The 17,938-nt window shown below is 37.7% G+C and overlaps 1 protein-coding gene and 1 pseudogene across 2 annotated transcripts in view; one reads left to right on the top strand and one right to left on the bottom strand.

Annotated features, from left to right (window-relative positions):
• The window catches only part of RNF180 (ring finger protein 180), a gene marked incomplete at both ends in the record, with an annotated part of 236,673 nt that overhangs the window by 125,009 nt on the left and 93,726 nt on the right, over nucleotides 1–17,938 (top strand). The gene's annotated exons all lie outside the window — the stretch shown is intronic.
• LOC307051760 (zinc finger protein 706-like) lies at nucleotides 4,402–4,628 on the bottom strand (annotated as a pseudogene). The gene has a single exon. The product of its transcript is annotated as a zinc finger protein 706-like (transcript).

The raw sequence follows: 17,938 nt of genomic DNA, 5'->3' as shown, positions 1-17,938 counted from the left end.
AGGATCATCATGTTCAAGGAAAGGGAAGAGATAGTATTAGCTATTCCTCCCCTTTTCATTGGGAATGCCAAAGCTTTCCCAGAAACTTTCGTCATACTTTCCTTATATCTCATTGGCCGAAGTTGGGACAACTCTAGCTGTGAGAAAACCTGTGTAAACAACTATTTAGGCTTTCTGGATTCTGTAAGAGAAAACAGTTCTTATAAAGGAGAAAAGAGTTGGAGAAATTATTGGATTATCCAACTAATAGTGTCTGCCACAACTTGCTTTGCTTATGTTATATTATTGTATTGTTTCATTTGTTACCATAAGTGTGTGTTGCTTTTTTAATTAGAAAATAAAGCTCCAAATTCAGACTTGCTACCAGCCTACCAGCTGGCCTCTCAACCTAAAAGTGTCATATTTCTATACATCATAATAATGGGGAAAAAGGAGAGGAGAAGAAGATGGTGGCAGGCCTGCATTTTTAACATAGTGACCTCATTCGCTAGTTAAGTAACATGGTTTGGTCAATTATCTGTAAACTGATTTACTTGATTTGTAAATCCTTTACCTAAGAGGCTGTGTGGAGGTTTCTCTGGATTGAAAAGTGAAAATATCCCTCTCCTCTAAAAGACAGAGCCAGCAATGTATTCCAGGTTCCATTTAGAAGGATCTGTTTGGCAGATCTGTGTGGCAGCAGTATAGAGCATGAACTGTAGGGATCGTGAAAGAGAAGGAGATTGTGAGGGCTGAACTAGGCAGTGACAATGGGAAGAGAAAAGGGGAGTAAATTACAGGCATGTTAAACAAGTGGAATCTATATGAATCGATTGCTGGAAAGTTGTAGAACGTGAAGATAAAGGAAAAATCTGAAAGGACTGCTAAATTTCTTACTCAGATCAGTAAGAACTGGATTGTGGTGACAGTCACTAAGATTTTGGATGAGACCAAGGTTTAAGGGAAAAGTTAACTTACCTTTGAACATGTTAATGTTTTCCTGTGCCTGGGTGGCAAGTCTACAGAGAGATGGAAATCTACTAAATTAATAGATATCCATAGATTAATGGATTTGGGGTTCAGGAAAGTGATTTGGGCTAAATATAGAGATTCTTTTTTTTTTTTTTTTTTTTTTGCGGTATGTGGGCCTCGCGCTGTTGTGGCCTCTCCCGTTGCGGAGCACAGGCTCTGGACGTGCAGGCTCAACGGCCATGGCTCACGGGCCCAGCCGCTCCGCGGCATGTGGGATCTTCCCGGACCGGGGCACGAACCTGTGTCCCCTGCATCGGCAGGCGGGCTCTCAACCACTGTGCCACCAGGGAAACCCAATATAGAGATTCTTGAGTCATCAGCGTAACAGATAGTGGCTAAAACTATAGAAATTAAAGAGATTGCTCAAGGAGAACATGTACTGTTAGAAAAGAAGAGGTCCAAGGCTGGGCACTACAGAATACCAATATTTAGTGGGTGGCCAAAGGAAGAAAAGCCAGAAATGGAAACAGGGTTAAATTAAAATGAGACTCTATGTAAGTGGCATTCTTAAAAAGGACAGTTTTAAGAGAAGAAATTGGCCAACAGCATTAAATGCTACAGAATTGTTGAGTACAATGAGGACTAAAAATAGGCTGCTGGATGTGGCAATTGGGTCATAGATAGATGACTTTTGGCTAAAACAGTTTTATTTTAAGTAGGTAGTAGGAAATAATAAGCAGAAACTATATTCTTTTCTTTCCAGGAACTTGACTCTGAAGGGAATGAGAGAGGTGATTGTAGCTAGATGGAAACACAGCATCCAAGGAGAGGTTTTTCTGTTGATTTTAATAGGAGAGATTTGTACATGTGTATCTTTAAGGAAGAACATATCAAGAGAGGATAATCTTCATTTTGTGTTTTTGGTTTTGAGGGGATTTTTTAATTGATGTGTAATTGACATGTAACATTATACTAGTTTCCAGTGTATAACATAATGTTTCTCTATTTATATGTGTTGTGAAATGACCACCACAAGTCTGGTTAACACCTGTTACCATATACAGTTTTTAAAAAAGTTTTTTTCTTATGATAAAGACTTTTAAGATCTAGTTTCTTAGCAACTTTCCAACATACAATACAGTATTATTAACTACAGTCATCATGCTGTACATTACATCCTCATGGCTTAATTATTTTATAACCAGAAATTTATACCTTTTGACCCCCTTGACCCATTCCTCCCACCCACCCATCTCCCACCTCTGACAACCACCAATCTGTTCTTTGTATCTATGAGCTTGGTTTCTTGTTGTTGTTGTTTAAATTTCATATATAATTATTGTCTTTCTTTGTCTGACTTATTTCACATAGCATAATGCTCTCAAGATTCATTCATGTTGTCACAAAGGGCACGATTTCATTCTTTTTTATGTCTGAATAGTATTCCAGTATGTGTGTATGTGTGTGTGTATATGTGTGTATAAATACCAGAATTTCTTTATCCATTCATCCATCACTGAACACTTAGGTTTTTTCCATACCTTGGCTATTGAAAATAATGCTGCAATGAACATAGGGGTGCGCATATCTTTTTAAATAGTGTTTTTGTTTTCTTCAAATAGCCAGAAGTGGACTCTCTGGGTCATATTGTAGTTCTATTTTTAATTTTTTTTTTACAAGAACATAAAGCTTTTATTCTGAATTAGTAAAACAAATGAAAAAAAAATCAAAACTTGTGAAAGATTTTTAAATGATTTATTACTAATATAAACATACAAATGCTCAAGGCACTTGTAAAAACTTTTAAACTGTAATTTAACCAGAACCTCTATTAATAACCACTATAAGCAATTAGGTCAACTCTAATGTTCTGGTAACCAACATATTGGGAATTAACAAATAATAAGTCTCAAACTGAAGAAATCAAATACATGAAAAAAATGACTATTTTAAAGTAAGAGTATAAGAATAGGAGTTACTAAGAAATTATCACCCCTGAAGCTTTTCCTTGGAAATATCTTATTTTAAACTTACAGTGAAGACAAACAAGGTGGGCAGAATATGTATAGCCACAAAACAAATGCAGTGATGAGTTACAGCAGAAAGAGGGAATGCATTTTGTAATCCACAGGATCAGATTTGTGGCTCTAAGCAATTACCAGTAAATATTTGAGTGTTCTTCCTATTCTGTCAACTTTAAATTTAAACTGAATTACAGCAGTTTCGTTTGTATTAATAGTTGACAAAAGCAAATTAGAAGAAACCTAAATTAGTCTTTTTTAACTGGGTAGGATTTACCTCATTCATCGGAACCAACCCACTTCCCATCCTTAGAGCCAAAAAAAATGTGGATATTGGCCTATTTTAATACCTTTCTAGTTCAGACGGAAGTCACACCGTACACAGCCTTTGATTTTAGGAACAGCACAAAGTAAAAACCAACTACTCACTTAAAAAGGAAAGGAAGGAGAAGGTTCTGGGAATTAACCCAGTCACAAGCCATTCCAATCTTTCTGTTAATGCAAAATCCATTCATAAATTGCCCAAATTGTAATTAACTTCAAAAACCCCTTCGAAAATTATGAGTTTCAATTTTAAATGAAAGAACTTGAACAATTTTCAAAGAATCAAGTATAATTTATAAAAGATAGATATTTACCAGTTCACATATGTTCTGTCATATTTTGTATTGAACAATAGGCTGATTACTTCATTGTGGCATATACTTCAGAACCTAATTTTTCAGACGGGCTCACTGACAATCCAACTACTTTAAGGAATTTATCAGTTATCTACAGGCCATACCTGGCTGGCAGGTATAGCCAGGTCACACAGCAAGTTTAAGTATTCCAACCTCAATCACAAGAAACAATCAGAGGGGAAAATGACACATGATTGCAATATACTAAGGCAAACAGATAAGTCATTCTTCACCTAGGTCAGCAGCTTCCAATAAAATCGTGTGCACAAATTTAATGAATGAGTCTGCTCTGGTTTAACTATGAACATGCCCCTGAATTAGAAAGGGAGATAAGAATTGTGCTTGCAATTCTAGCTGATGAATTCATTAGATTTTTATAAGGCAAATAATATAGAAAGTTAGAACAGAATTTCTAGAACCATTTATCCTGTGATGTTGTAAAATCAAAGTACTATTTTATTAAATGAGTTATTTTATACAATATGAAACTCAATATAATTACAATTGTAAAAAATTTTTTATAACAAGGATGGACTGATTTTCAGATTCCCAAATCAGAATCAACTGTTCATTTGCACAGAATTGTCTTTGCATGAAGCCCAAAAGGGAACAGCATAAAAATGAGTGTTTCTGTGGCCCCTTTATTTTTGCTGATCAACAGTTTGTTAGAAAAGCAGCTGCAGGTTTGTTACCTAAGGTCTCAGACAGGAGAAGAGTCAAAGGTGTCACAAATTCCCCTGTAAACAACTTTATGCCTGAACATCAGCTAATTCTGGAGGAAGTGGAGTCTTAAGATGCTTGCTCTCAAAGTGCTGCTTGAAGGTCTTAGGGTCTGGCATTTGTATCTTACAGACAGTCCAGATATATAATAAGGCAGCTTTGGCATCAGCCTTTTGGTCATGTCCTTGTTTCTTCTTTTGTCCAGCTTTTTGGCATATTTCTGTTGAGACTGAATCTTCTGCTGTCCATGAGCCATATCTGGGCCAGGACAGTCTTGCATCAGAGAAACCGCACAGCATGAGAGGGCCAGGGGAGGTGGCAGGAGGGAGAGTTATTTTTAATTTTTTGAGGAACCTCCATACTATTTTCCATAATTACTGCACCAATTTATATTCCCACCAACAGTGCACAGGGTTCCCTTTAATCCACATCCTCACTAACACTTGTTATTTGTTGTCTTTTGGATAATAGCCATTCTGACAGGTATGAGGTGATATCTCATTGTGGTTTTGATTTGCATTTCCCTGATGATTAATGATGTTGAGCATCTTTTCATGTACCTGTTGTCCATCTGCATGTCTTCTTTGGAAAAATATCTATTCAGATCCTCTATCCATTTCTTAATTGGATTGTTTGGGTTTTTTGCTATTGGGTTTTATGAATTCTTTATATATTTTGGATATAATCCCCTTATCAGATATATGATTTGCAAATATTGTCTACCATTCAGTGGGTTGCCTTTTCATTTTGTTGATGATTTTCCTTGCAGTGCAGAAGATTTTTAGTTTGATGTATTAATTTTGTTTTTTATTTTTAAATTTAAAGGAGTGCTAATACATAGGAAAAAACACTAGGAAGAGAAACATGTATAGTCTTAGTGATTATTTTTAAGAAACCAATTTGACCATCAATTTAATCAGTGAAGCCTTTGTACAGAGGTGGGAAGATTTTCAAATGAAAGACATATATCTGATTTGAAATTAGATACCAATTTTAGAAATGTTAAAATGTTGAGAAAAACCAAATCACAAAGACATATGTAGTCAGACTTTTTTGCTTTGCAATCCTACTTGATGTAAACATAGGTAATATAGATCATTGCTTGTCCCAGCTTTGCCCAGCTCAGCCTCACATTGCATCTGAACAAATCCTTCCTAAGCTTGTTACCTTATGAGGTACTAGAAGATGGGTCAAAACCTGTCTTGCTACCAAGTATAGCCTGTGCCTTCTGTTGAGCTGGCGACCTGTAGACTTCCTGATTTCTACTAGTTTCAGCTTGGACTGGAGCTCTGATTTACATAATGCATGCCTTAATAACTTTGTAGCCATCTTTTGTCTCTTTCCTCTGGGTGTCAGACCCTTTCACCTTTCCCCTACCATATCTAGAGGCTTACATCAAACACAGAATTCCAGGGCTTCCCTGGTGGTGCAGTGGTTAAGAATCTGCCTGCCAATGCAGGGGACGTGGGTTCAAGCCCTGGTCTGGGAAGATCCCACATGCCGTGGAGCAACTAAGCCTGTGTGCCACAACTACTGAGCCTGTGCTCTGGAGCCCGCGAGCCACAACTACCGAGCCTGCGTGCCACACCTACTGAAGCCCATGCGCATAGAGCCTGCATTCCGCAACAAGAGAAGCCACTGCAATGAGAAGCCCATGCACCACAACGAAAAGTAGCCACAGCTCGCCGCAACTAGAGAAAGCCCACGCGCAGCAATGAAGACCCAATGCAGCCAAAGATAAATAAATAAAATTTTAAAAAAACAAAAAGCACAGAATTCCTGAAATGTCATAACTTTCATTACTTCCATGGAACCTTTGCTACCCTGTTTTTCATACCTTGCCCTTTGAATATTGATACCAGCCCAGATTAAAGGCATTATTACCCTGGATGCTGTGATTTGTATCACTAGCCACCTTCCTTACGGGACATTCAACAATTGAAATCCTGTCCCACTTGCGTCTCCAGCTGAGTAAAGGATTATACCCCACCTCACAGCCAGCCCCCAGGAAGCAAAATAAAATTTAAGCATTGTTTTTATGAATAATATCCACGATATTTGTTTCAAACATTTAAAATGGTACAGAGGCTCTGGCTTCAGAGGTCAGATCCCAGGGAGAGGACTGAGGTTGGCTCCGTGCACACAGCCTGAAGGGGGCTAGTGCACCACAGCTAGCTGGGAGGGAGTCCGGGAAAAAGTCTGGACCTGACTAAGAGGCAAGAGACCATTGTTGCAGGGTGCACGAGGAGAGGGAATTCAGAGCATCACCTAAACGAGTTCCAGATATGGGCGCGAGCTGTGACTATTAGCGTGGACACCAGAGACAGGCATGAAACGCTAAGTCTGCTGCTGCTGCAGCCACCAAGAAGCCTGGTTGTAAGCACAGGTCACTATCTATACCTCCCCTCCCGGGAGCCTGTGCAGCCTGCCACTGCCAGGGTCCCGTGATCCAGGGACAACTTCCCCAGGAGAACACACGGTGCACCTAAGCCTGTTGCAACATCACACTGGCCTCTACCACCTCAGGCTTGCCCCACATTCTGTACCCCTCCCTCCCCCCAGCCTCAGTGAGCCAGAGACCCTGAATCAGCTGCTCCTTTAACCCCGTCCCTCTGGTGACCTACACGCAGAGGCGGGACCAAATCCAGAGAAGAACCAACACCAAGAGCTGTGTGAACAAAGAAGAGAAAGGGAAATCTCTCCCAGCAGCGGCAGAAGCAGCGGGTTTAATCTCCATAATCAACTTGATGTACACTGCATCTGTGGAATACCTGAATAGACAACGAATCATCCCAAAATAGAGGTAGTGGACCTTGGAAGCAATGATATATATATATTTTTTTCCTTTTTCTCTTTTTGTGAGTGTATATGTGTATCAGTCTTTGTGTGATTTTGTATGTATAGCTTTACTTCTAGCATTTGTCCTAGGGTTCTGACTGTCCGTTTTTTTGTTTTTTGTTTTTTTAGTATAGTTTTTAGCGCTTGTTATCATTGCTGGATTTGTTTTTTGGTTTCGTTGCTACTTTTTTTAATTTACTTTTTAGTTTTTTTATTTTTAATAATTTTTTTATTTTAATAACTTTTATTTTATTTTATTGTTTTCTTTCTTTTTTTCTCCCTTTTCTTCTGATCTCTGTGGCTGGCAGGGTCTTGGTGCTCCAGCCGGGTGTCAGGCCTGTGCCTCTGAGATGGGAGAGCCGAGTTCAGGACATTGGCCCAACAGAGACTTACCGGCTCCATGTAATATCAAATGGCAAAAGCTCTCCCAGAGATCTCCATCTCAACACTGAAACCCAGCTCCACGCAACAATCAGCAAGCTACAGTGCTGGACACCCTATGCCAAACAACTAGCAAGACAGAAACACAACCCCACACATTAGCAGAAAGGCTGCCTAAAATCATAATAAGGTCACAGACACCCCAAAACACACCACTGGATGCGGTCCTGCCCTCCAGAAAGATAAGCTCCTGCCTCATCCATGAGAACACAGGTACTAGTCCCCTCCACCAGGAAGCCTACACAACCCACTGAATCAACCTTAGCCACAGGGGCAGACACCAAAAACAACGGGAAATACAAACCTGCAGCCTGCAAAAAGGAGATTCCAAACACAGTAAGTTAAGCAAAATGAGAAGACAGAGAAACACAGCAGATGAAGGAGCAAGGTAGAAACCCACCAGACCAAACAAATGAAGAGGAAATAGGCAGTCTACCTGAAAAAGAATTCAGAGTAATGATAGTAAAGATGATCCAAAATCTTGGAAATAGAATGGAGAAAATACAAGAAACGTTTAAAAAGAACCTAGAAGAACTAAAGTGCAAACAAACAATGATGTGCAACACATTAAATGAAATTGAAAAGTCTCTAGAAGGAATCAACAGCAGAATAACTGAGGCAGAAAAATGGATAAGTGACCTGGAAGATAAAATGGTGGAAATAACTACTACAGAGCAGAATAAAGAAAAAAGAATGAAAAGAATTAAGGACGGTCTCAGAGACCTCTGGGACAACATTAAATGCACCAACATTTGCCTTATAGGGGTCCCAGAAGAAGAAGAGAAAAAAAAAAAAGGGACTGAGAAAATATTTGAAGATATTAAAGTTGAAAACTTCCCTAATATGGGAAACGAAATAGGTAATCAAGTCCAGGAAGCACAGAGAGTCCCATACAGGATAAATCCAAGGAGAAACATGCCAAGACATATTAATCAAATTATCAAAAATAAAATACAAAGAAAACATATTAAAAGCAGCAAGGGAAAAACAACAAATAACGTACAAGGGAATCCCCATAAGGTTAACAGCTGATCTTTCAGAAGAAACTGAAAGCCAGAAGGGACTAGCAGGACATATTGAAAGTGATGAAAGTGAAAAACCTACAACCAAGATTACTCTACCCAGCAAGGATCTCATTCAGATTTGATGGAGAAATTAAAACTGTTACAGAGAAGCAAAAGCTAAGAGAGTCCAGCATTACAAAATTAGCCTTACAGCAAATGCTAAAGGAAATTCTCCAGGCAAGAAACACAAGAGAAGGAAAAGGTCTACAATAAAAAACCCAAAACAATTAGCAAAATGGTGATAGGAACATATATATCAATAATTACCTTAGTTATAAAGCAAAAAAATAAAAAATAAAAAAAATTTAAAAAAATGTATATTTCCCAAGTTGAATATCTGGAAAAAAAAATAATAATTACCTTAAATAGAAATGGAATAAATGCTCCAACCAAAGACATAGACTGGCTGAATTGATACAAAAACAAGACACATATATATGCTGTCTACAATAGACCCACTTCAGACCTAGGAACACATACAGACTGAAAGTGAGGGGATGGAAAAAGATATTCCATGCAGAAGGAAATTAAAAGAAAGCTGAAGTGGCAATTTTCATATCAGACAAAACAGACTTTAAAATAAAGACTATTACAAGAGACAAAGAAGGACACTACATAATGACCAAGGGATCAATCCAAGAAGACATAACAATTGTCAATATTCATGCACCCATCATAGGAGGACCTCAATACATAAGGCAAATGCTAACAGCCATAAAAGGGAAAATCGATACTAACACAATCATAGTAGGGGACTTAAACACCCCACTTTCACCAATAGACCCATCATCCAAAATGAAAATAAATAAACACAAGCTTTAAATGATACATTAAACATGATGGACTTAATTGATATTTATAGGACATTACATCCAAAAACAAAAGAATGCACTTCTCAAGTGCTCATGGAACATTCTCCATGATAGATCATATCTTGGGTCACAAATCAAGCCTTGGTAAATTTAGGAAAATTGAAATGGTATCAAGTATCTTTTTGGACCACAACACTATGAGTCTAGATATCAATTACATGAAAGAAATCTGTAAAAAATACAAACACATGAAGACTGAACAGTACACTACTTAATAACCAAGAGATCACTGAAGAAATCAAAGAGGAAATTGAAAACTACCTAGAAACAAAGGACAGTGAAAACACAACAACCCAAAACCTATGCTATGCAGCAAAAGCAGTTATAAGAGGGAAATTTATAGCAATACAATCCTAGCTCAAGAAGCAAGAAACATCTCAAATAAACAACCTAACATTACACCTAAAGCAGTTAGAGAAAGAATAACAAAAAAAACCCAAAGTGAGCAGAAGGAAATAAATCATAAAGATCAGATCAGAAATAAATGAAAAAGAAATGAAGGAAACAATAGCAAAGATCAATAAAACTAAAAGCTGTTTCTTTGAGAAGATAAACAAAATTGAAAAACCATTAACCAGACTCATCAAGAAAAAAAGGGAGAAGATTAAAACAATAGAATTAGAAATGAAAAAAGAGAAGTAACAACCAACACTGCAGAAATACAGAGAATCATGAGAGATTATTACAAGCAGCTATATGCCAATAAAATGGACACCCTGGAAGAAATGGACAAATTTGTAGAAAAGCACAACCTTCCAAGACTGAATCAGGAAGAAATAGAAAATATAAACAGACCAATCACAAGCACTGAAATTGAAACTGTGATTAAAAATCTTTCAAGAAACAAAAGCCCAGGACCAGATGGCTTCACAGGCAAATTCTGTCAAACATTTAGAGAAGAGCTAACACCTATCCTTCTCAAACTCTTCCAAAATGAGCAGAGGGGGGAACAATCCCAAACTCATTCTGCGAGGCCACCTTCACCCTGATACCAAACCAGATAAAGATGTCACAAAGCAAGAAAACTACAGGCCAATATCACTGATGAACATAGATGCAAAAATCCTCAACAAAATACTAGCAAACAGAATCCAACAGCACATTAAAAGGATCACACACCATGATCAAGTGGACTTTATCCCAGGAATGCAAGGATTCTTCAATATATGAAAATCAGTCAGTTTGATAAACCATATTAATAAACTGAAGGAGGAAAACCATATGATCATCTCAATAGATGCAGAGAAAGCTTTTAACAAAATTCAACACCCATTTAAGTTAAAAACTCTGCAGAACATAGGCATAGAAGGAACTTCCCTCAACATAATAAAGGCCATATATGACAACCCCACAGCCAACATCATTCTCAATGGTGAAAAATTGAAACCATTTCCACTAAGATCAGGAACCAGACAAGATTGCCCACTCTCACCACTATTATTCAACATAGTTTTGGAAGTTTTAGCCACAGCAATCAGAGAAGAAAAAGAAATAAAAGGAATCCAAATGGAAAAGAAGAAGTAAAGCTGTCACTGTTTACAGATGACATGATACTATACATAGAGAATCCTAAAGATGCTACCAGAAAACTACTAGAGCTAATCAATGAATTTGGTAAAGTAGCAGGATACAAAATGAATGCACAGAAATCTGTTGGATTCCTATACAATAATGATGAAAAATCTGAAAGTGAAATTAAGAAAACACTCCCATTTACCATTGCAACAAAAAGAATAAAATGCCTAGGAATAAACTTACCTAAGGAGACAATAGACCTATATGCAGAAAACTATAAGACACTGTAGAAAGGAATTATAGATGATACAGACAGGTGGGGAAATATACCATGTTCTTGGATTGGAAGAATCAACATTGTGAAAATGACTCTACTATTCATAGCAATCTACAGATTCAATGCAATCCATAGCAAAATACCACGGGCATTTTTCACAGAACTAAAACAAAAAATTTCACAATTTGTATGGAAACACAAAAGACCCCGAATAGCCAAAGCAATCTTGAGAAGGAAAACAGAGCTGGAGGAATCAGGCTCCGTGACCTCAGACTATACTACAAAGCCACAATAATCACGACTGTATGGTACTGGCACAAAAAGGGAAATATAGATCAATGGAACAGGATAGAAAGACCGGAGATAAACCCACGCACATATGGTCACCTTATCTTTGATAAAGGAGGCAAGAATATACAGAGGAGAAAAGACAGACTCTTCAATAAGTGGTGCTGGGAAAACTGGACAGGTACATGTAAAAGAATGAAATTAGAACACTCCCTAACACCATATGAAAAATAAAATGGATTAAAGACCTAAATGTTAGTCCAGACAGTATAAAACTCTTAGAGGAAAACATAGGCACAACACTCTATGACATAAATCACAGCAAGATCGTTTTTGACCCACCTCCTAGAGAAATGGAAATAAAAACAAAAATAAACAAATGGGACCTAATGAAACTTAAAAGCTTTTGCACAACAAAGGAAACCATAAACAAGACCAAAAGACAACCCTCAGAATGGGAGAAAATATTTGCAAATGAAGCAACTGACAAAGGATTAATCTCCAAAATTTACAAGCAGCTCATGCAGCTCAATAGCAAAAAAAACAAACAACCCAATCCAAAAATGGGCAGAAGACCTAAATAGACATTTCTCCAAAGAAGATATACAGATTGCCAACAAAAACATGAAAAAATTCTCAATATCATTAATCATTAGAGAAATGCAAATCAAAACTACAATGAGATATCATCTCACACCAGTCAGAATGGCCATCATCAAGAAATCTAGAAACAATAAATGCTGGAGAGGTTGTGGAGAAAAGGGAACCCTCTTGCACTGTTGGTGGGAATGTAAATTGCTACAGCCACTATGGAGAACAGTATGGAAGTTCCTTAAAAAACTACAAATAGAATTACCATATGACCCAGCAATCCCACTGCTGGGCATATACCCTGAGAAAACCATAATTCAAAAAGAGTCATGTACCCAAATGTTCTTTGCAGCTCTATTTACAATAGCCAGGACATGGAAGCAACCTAAATGTCCATCAACAGATGAATGGATAAAGAAGATGTGGCATATATATACAATGGAATATTACTCAGCCATAAAAAGAAATGAAATTGAGTTATTTGTAGTGAGGTGGATGGACCTAGATCCTGTCATACAGACTGAAGTAAATCAGAAAGAGAAAAACAAATACCTTATGCTAACACATATATATGGAACCTAAGGAAAAAAAAAAAAAAGGTCATGAAGAACCTAGGGGCAAGACGGGAATAAAGACACAGACCTACTAGAGAACGGACTTGAGGATATGGGGAGGGGGAAGGGTAAGCTGTGACAAAGTGAGAGAGTGGCATGGACATATATACACTACCAAACGTAAAATAGATAGCTAATGGGAAGCAGCCACATAGCACAGGGAGATCAGCTCGGTGCTTTGTCACCACCTAGAGGGGTGAGATAGGAGGGTGGGAGGGAGGGAGATGCAAGAGGGAAGAGATATGGGAACATATGTATATGTATAACTGATTCACTTTGTTACAAAGCAGAAACTAACACACCATTCTAAAGCAATTATACTCCAATAAAGATGTTAAAAAAAAAACTCTCCAGAAAGTGGGCATAGAGGGCACGTACCTCAATATAATAAAAACTGTGTATGATTAATTTATATTTTTTATTGCTGAGTAGTATTCCATCATATGAATGTACTAAAGTATGTTTATTTGTGCCTCCAGAAATCCTCTTAGCCTCACTTGTCTAGGCCTTTGGTCACTTGTTCTGGCCTAGCTACCACCTCAGAGAACAATTCAGCTGGGCTCTGCCCAGCAACTGCTCTAGCAGGCAGATTAATAGTAATTGCCTCTTAGGGCTTCTTTATTACCACTGAAGCATGAGATGCAGTGAGATCCACCTGGTTCTAGTGTGTGTGTAACCTGGATGTGAGGAGGTGTTAATGCTCCCTAGGGCAAATGTTGGACCAATAGGAGATGGGCACCAGCAGATAAATTCTTCTCTCTTTATCCCTCAACGGTCTATGACTCATACTACATTCATGTGAGCTGTAATAGTTCATAGACCCTTTCTGAAGACTGTACTTGATACCAATTAAATATCTACTCATAAATTCATCTCCTTATGTTTGCTCTCCCTCTTTCCCTCTCTGACTCTTTTTTTTTTTTTTTTACACCTCTGCACTCCCTAATAAAATAGTGCCATATAAACTTTTGCCTCAGGCTCTGCATCCTGGAGAACTCCAGCTAATGCATCCAAATGTAGACATTTACGTTATTTTTAGTCATCTTTCTTGTGTTCACTTTTAGTGTTTCTCTAAGGTCCTACCAGTATGACAAGTATGTTTTTCTCCTTTACCAGTCTTAACATTCTCCAAGTTTACTCATATTTACTGAGCATCTTCTATATGCCAAGCACTCTCCTTAGTAATAAGAATATAATGGTTAAACATAATATTCATGATTCCTACTTGATGGGAAGAAGTTTATATAGAAATGGTATGAGAGCTGTTGATTAACCATTTCTACTAACTCTATTACCACACTTCCTTTGCTTTATTCTGCCAATAGCAGAAATATGAGTATTTCTGAAACATTAATATTGGTGTATTTGTAAAATTCTTAGATTCAAAACTCTTTTTTCCTAATGTGGCCACAAGGAATATCAGACTACAGTGACAGGGACTTGAAAATGGACAGTAAACATCTTATAGGGAAGATCTGGAGAGCACTTAGTTTCACACAAAGTACAGTTTCTCAAGTAGGGCTACTGACATAGCAGGATTGGCCTCCTGATACACATCTCATATCATTTCTCCCACTGTTTTGTTCCTTAATTTAAAAAATAGACAATGGGTAGTGGAAAAAAGGTTTATAGTTCAAAATATGGTGTCATTGAGTATGGCTGTCATGGATATATTCTTAAAGATGCTTAATTTAATGTTAGTAGCTTTAGGTAGTTGAATGTTATAAATTTTGCTGAGTTAAGGCTAAAATTATATCCAGGTGGTAAAAGAGAAGTTTTTAATCCAGGCAGTAGTCACATTTTTTTAAGGTGTCTGTGAATCCCCTGATACTTATGCAAAATAACATATATAGAAAGTACGTCAATTTTTCTGGGGGGGAGAGCCATAGCCTTCATAAGAATCCCAGAAGGACCCGCGGGGTGAAAAAAACAAGGGAAAGCATTAAAAATCAATGAGCATATACCCTGAGAAAACCATAATTCGAAAAGAGACATGGACCAAAATGTTCATTGCAGCTCTATTCACAATAGCCCGGAGATGGAAACAACCTAAGTGTCTATCAGCGGATGAATGGATAAAGAAGATGTGGCACATATATACAATGGAATATTACTCAGCCATAAAAAGAAACGAAACTGAGCTATTTGTAATGAGGTGGATAGACCTAGAGTCTGTCATACAGAGTGAAGTAAGTCAGAAAGAGAAAGACAAATACCGTATGCTAACACATATATATGGAATTTAAGGGAAAAAATGCCATGAAGAACCTAGGGGTAAAACAGGAATAAAGACACAGACCTACTTGAGAATGGACTTGAGGATATGGGGAGGGGGAAGGGTAAGCTGTGACAAAGCGAGAGAGAGGCATGGACATATATACACTACCAAACGTAAGGTAGATAGGTAGTGGGAAGCAGCCGCATAGCACAGGGAGATCAGTTCGGTGCTTTGTGACCGCCTGGAGGGGTGGGATAGGGAGGGTGGGAGGGAGGGAGACACAAGAGGGAAGGGATGTGGGAACAGATGTATATGTATGACTGATTCACTTTGTTATAAAGCAGAAACTAATAAAAAAAAATCAATGAGTTAAATAAACATGCTACTGCATGTGTAATATCAATGTTGCAATGTTTTTGCAATCAGTGCTCTCCTGTCCCAGGCTTGTGGAGAAATATATAATTAGAGATGCTGCCACCCTCCCCCCAAGAACTATACTATCTGCTTGGCCACAAGAGGTAGCATCTTCTATACTTCTCTTGAAATGGAGGTTTGACTACGTATGGGAAAGCTCTTTCTACAACTTGTGGAATTCTCACATACCACCTGTTTGGTTTTTCAGTAGGAAAAGGGTGACTTTTCTAACTACGTCTTGCAAACTTATACAAAGATAACCTATCGGGCTTCCCTGGTGGCGCAGTGGTTGAGAATCCGCCTGCCGATGCAGGGGACACGGGTTCGTGCCCCAGTCTGGGAAGATCCCACATGCCGCGGAGCGGCTAGGCCTGTGAGCCATGGCCGCTGAGCCTGTGCGTCCGGAGCCTGTGCTCCGCAACAGGAGAGGCCACAACAGTGAGACGCCCGCGTACCGCAAAAAAAAAAAAAAAAAAAAAATCTATCTTTATACATGATGGCAAAATGTAGCCATATGTTATGAACATAATAATATGTATATAAAAGATATACATTAGAAATACATTTCAGTCAATAACAACTTTGTTGAAATAATAGTTCAAGAAATAACTAGAGATAATAGTTTGACTGAAACAATTAAAAATAAAATGATAAATTTAAATAATTGTATTTATTACTCTCATCAGATGGTTCAGGCACATACATGTTATTCTTTTAATATTTTGTACACTGGTTGAGATGACTTAGTTTCTTTTTTTAATTTGAACTTTATTTTATTTTTATAGAGCAGGTTCTTATTAGTTATCTATTTTTTACATATTAGTGTATACATGTCAATCCCAATCTCCCAATTCATCACACCACCACCCTCAGCCACCCAACATTCCCCCCTTTGTGTCCATACATTTGTTCTCTACATCTGTGTCTCTATTTCTGCCTTGCAAACCAGTTCATCTGTACCATTTATCTAGATTCCACATATATATGTTAATATACAATATTCGTTTTTCTCTTTCTTACTTACTTCACTCTGTATGACAGTCTCTAGATGCATCCACGTCTCTACAAATGACCCAATTTCGTTCCTTTTTATGGCTGAGTAATATTCCATTGTATGTATGTACCACGTCTTCTATATCCATTCATCTGTTGAAGGGCATTTAAGTTGCTTCCATGACCTAGCTATTGTACATAGTGCTGCAATGAACATTGGGGTGCATGTGTCTTTTTGAATTATGGTTTTCTCTGGGTATATGCCCAGCAGTGGGATTGCTGGGTCAAATGGTAATTCTATTTTTAGTTTCTTAAGGAACCTCCATACTGTTCTCCACAGTGGCTGGAACAATTTACATTCCCACCAACAGTGCAGGAGGGTACCCTTTTCTCCACACCCTCTCCAACATTCGTTGTTTGTAGATTTTCTGATGATGCCCATTCTAACCAGTGTGAGGTGATACCTCATTGTAGTTTTGATATACATTTGTCTAATAATTAGTGATGTTGAACAGCTTTTCATGTGCCTCTTGGCCATGTATGTCTTCTTGAAGAAATGTCTAATTAGGTCTTCTCCCCACTTTTGTATTGGGTTTTTTGTTTTTTTAATATTGAGCTGCATGAGCTGTTTATATATTTTGAAGATTAATCCTTTGTCCATTGATTCATTTGCAAAATATTTTCTCCCATTCTGAGGGTAGTCTTTTCATCTTGTTTAACATTTCCTTTGCTGTCCAAAAGCTTTTAAGTTTCATTAGGTCCCATTTGTTTATTTCAGTTTTTATTTCCATTACGCTAGGAGGTGGGTCAAAAAATATCTTGCTGTGATTTATGTCATAGAGTGTTCTGCCTGTGTTTTCCTCTAAGAGTTTTAGAGCGTCTGGCCTTACATTTAGTTCTTTAATCGATTTTGAGTTTATTTTTGTGTATGGTGTTAGGGAGTGTTCTAATTTCATACTTTTACATGCAGCTGCCCAGTTTCCCCAGAGCCACTTATTGAAGAGGCTGTCTTTTCTCCACTGTTTATTCCTGCCTCCTTTATCAAAGATAAGGTGCCATATGTACGTGGGTTTATCTCTGGGCTTTCTATCCTGTTCCATTGATCTATATTTCTGTTTCTCTGCCAGCACCATACTGTCTTGATTACTGTAGATTTGTAGTATAGTTTGAAGTCACAGTTAGATTCCTCCAGCTCTGTTTTTTTTTTTTTTCCCTCAAGATTGCTTTGGCTATTTGGGGTCTTTTGTGTTTCCATACAAATTGTGAAATTTTTTTGTTCTAGTTCTATGAAAAATGCCATTGGTAGTTTGATAGGGATTGCACTGAATCTGCAGATTGCTTCGGGTAGTATAATCATTTTCACAATATTTATTATTCCAATCCAAGAACATGGTATATCTCTCCATCTATTTGTATCATCTTTATTTTCTTTCATCAGTGT

The sequence above is a fragment of the Hyperoodon ampullatus genome, assembly GCF_949752795.1.
Source record: "Hyperoodon ampullatus genome assembly, chromosome: 4".
Taxonomy (NCBI): Eukaryota; Metazoa; Chordata; class Mammalia; order Artiodactyla; family Ziphiidae; genus Hyperoodon; species Hyperoodon ampullatus.
This window is presented reverse-complemented; position numbering and strand designations above follow the sequence as displayed.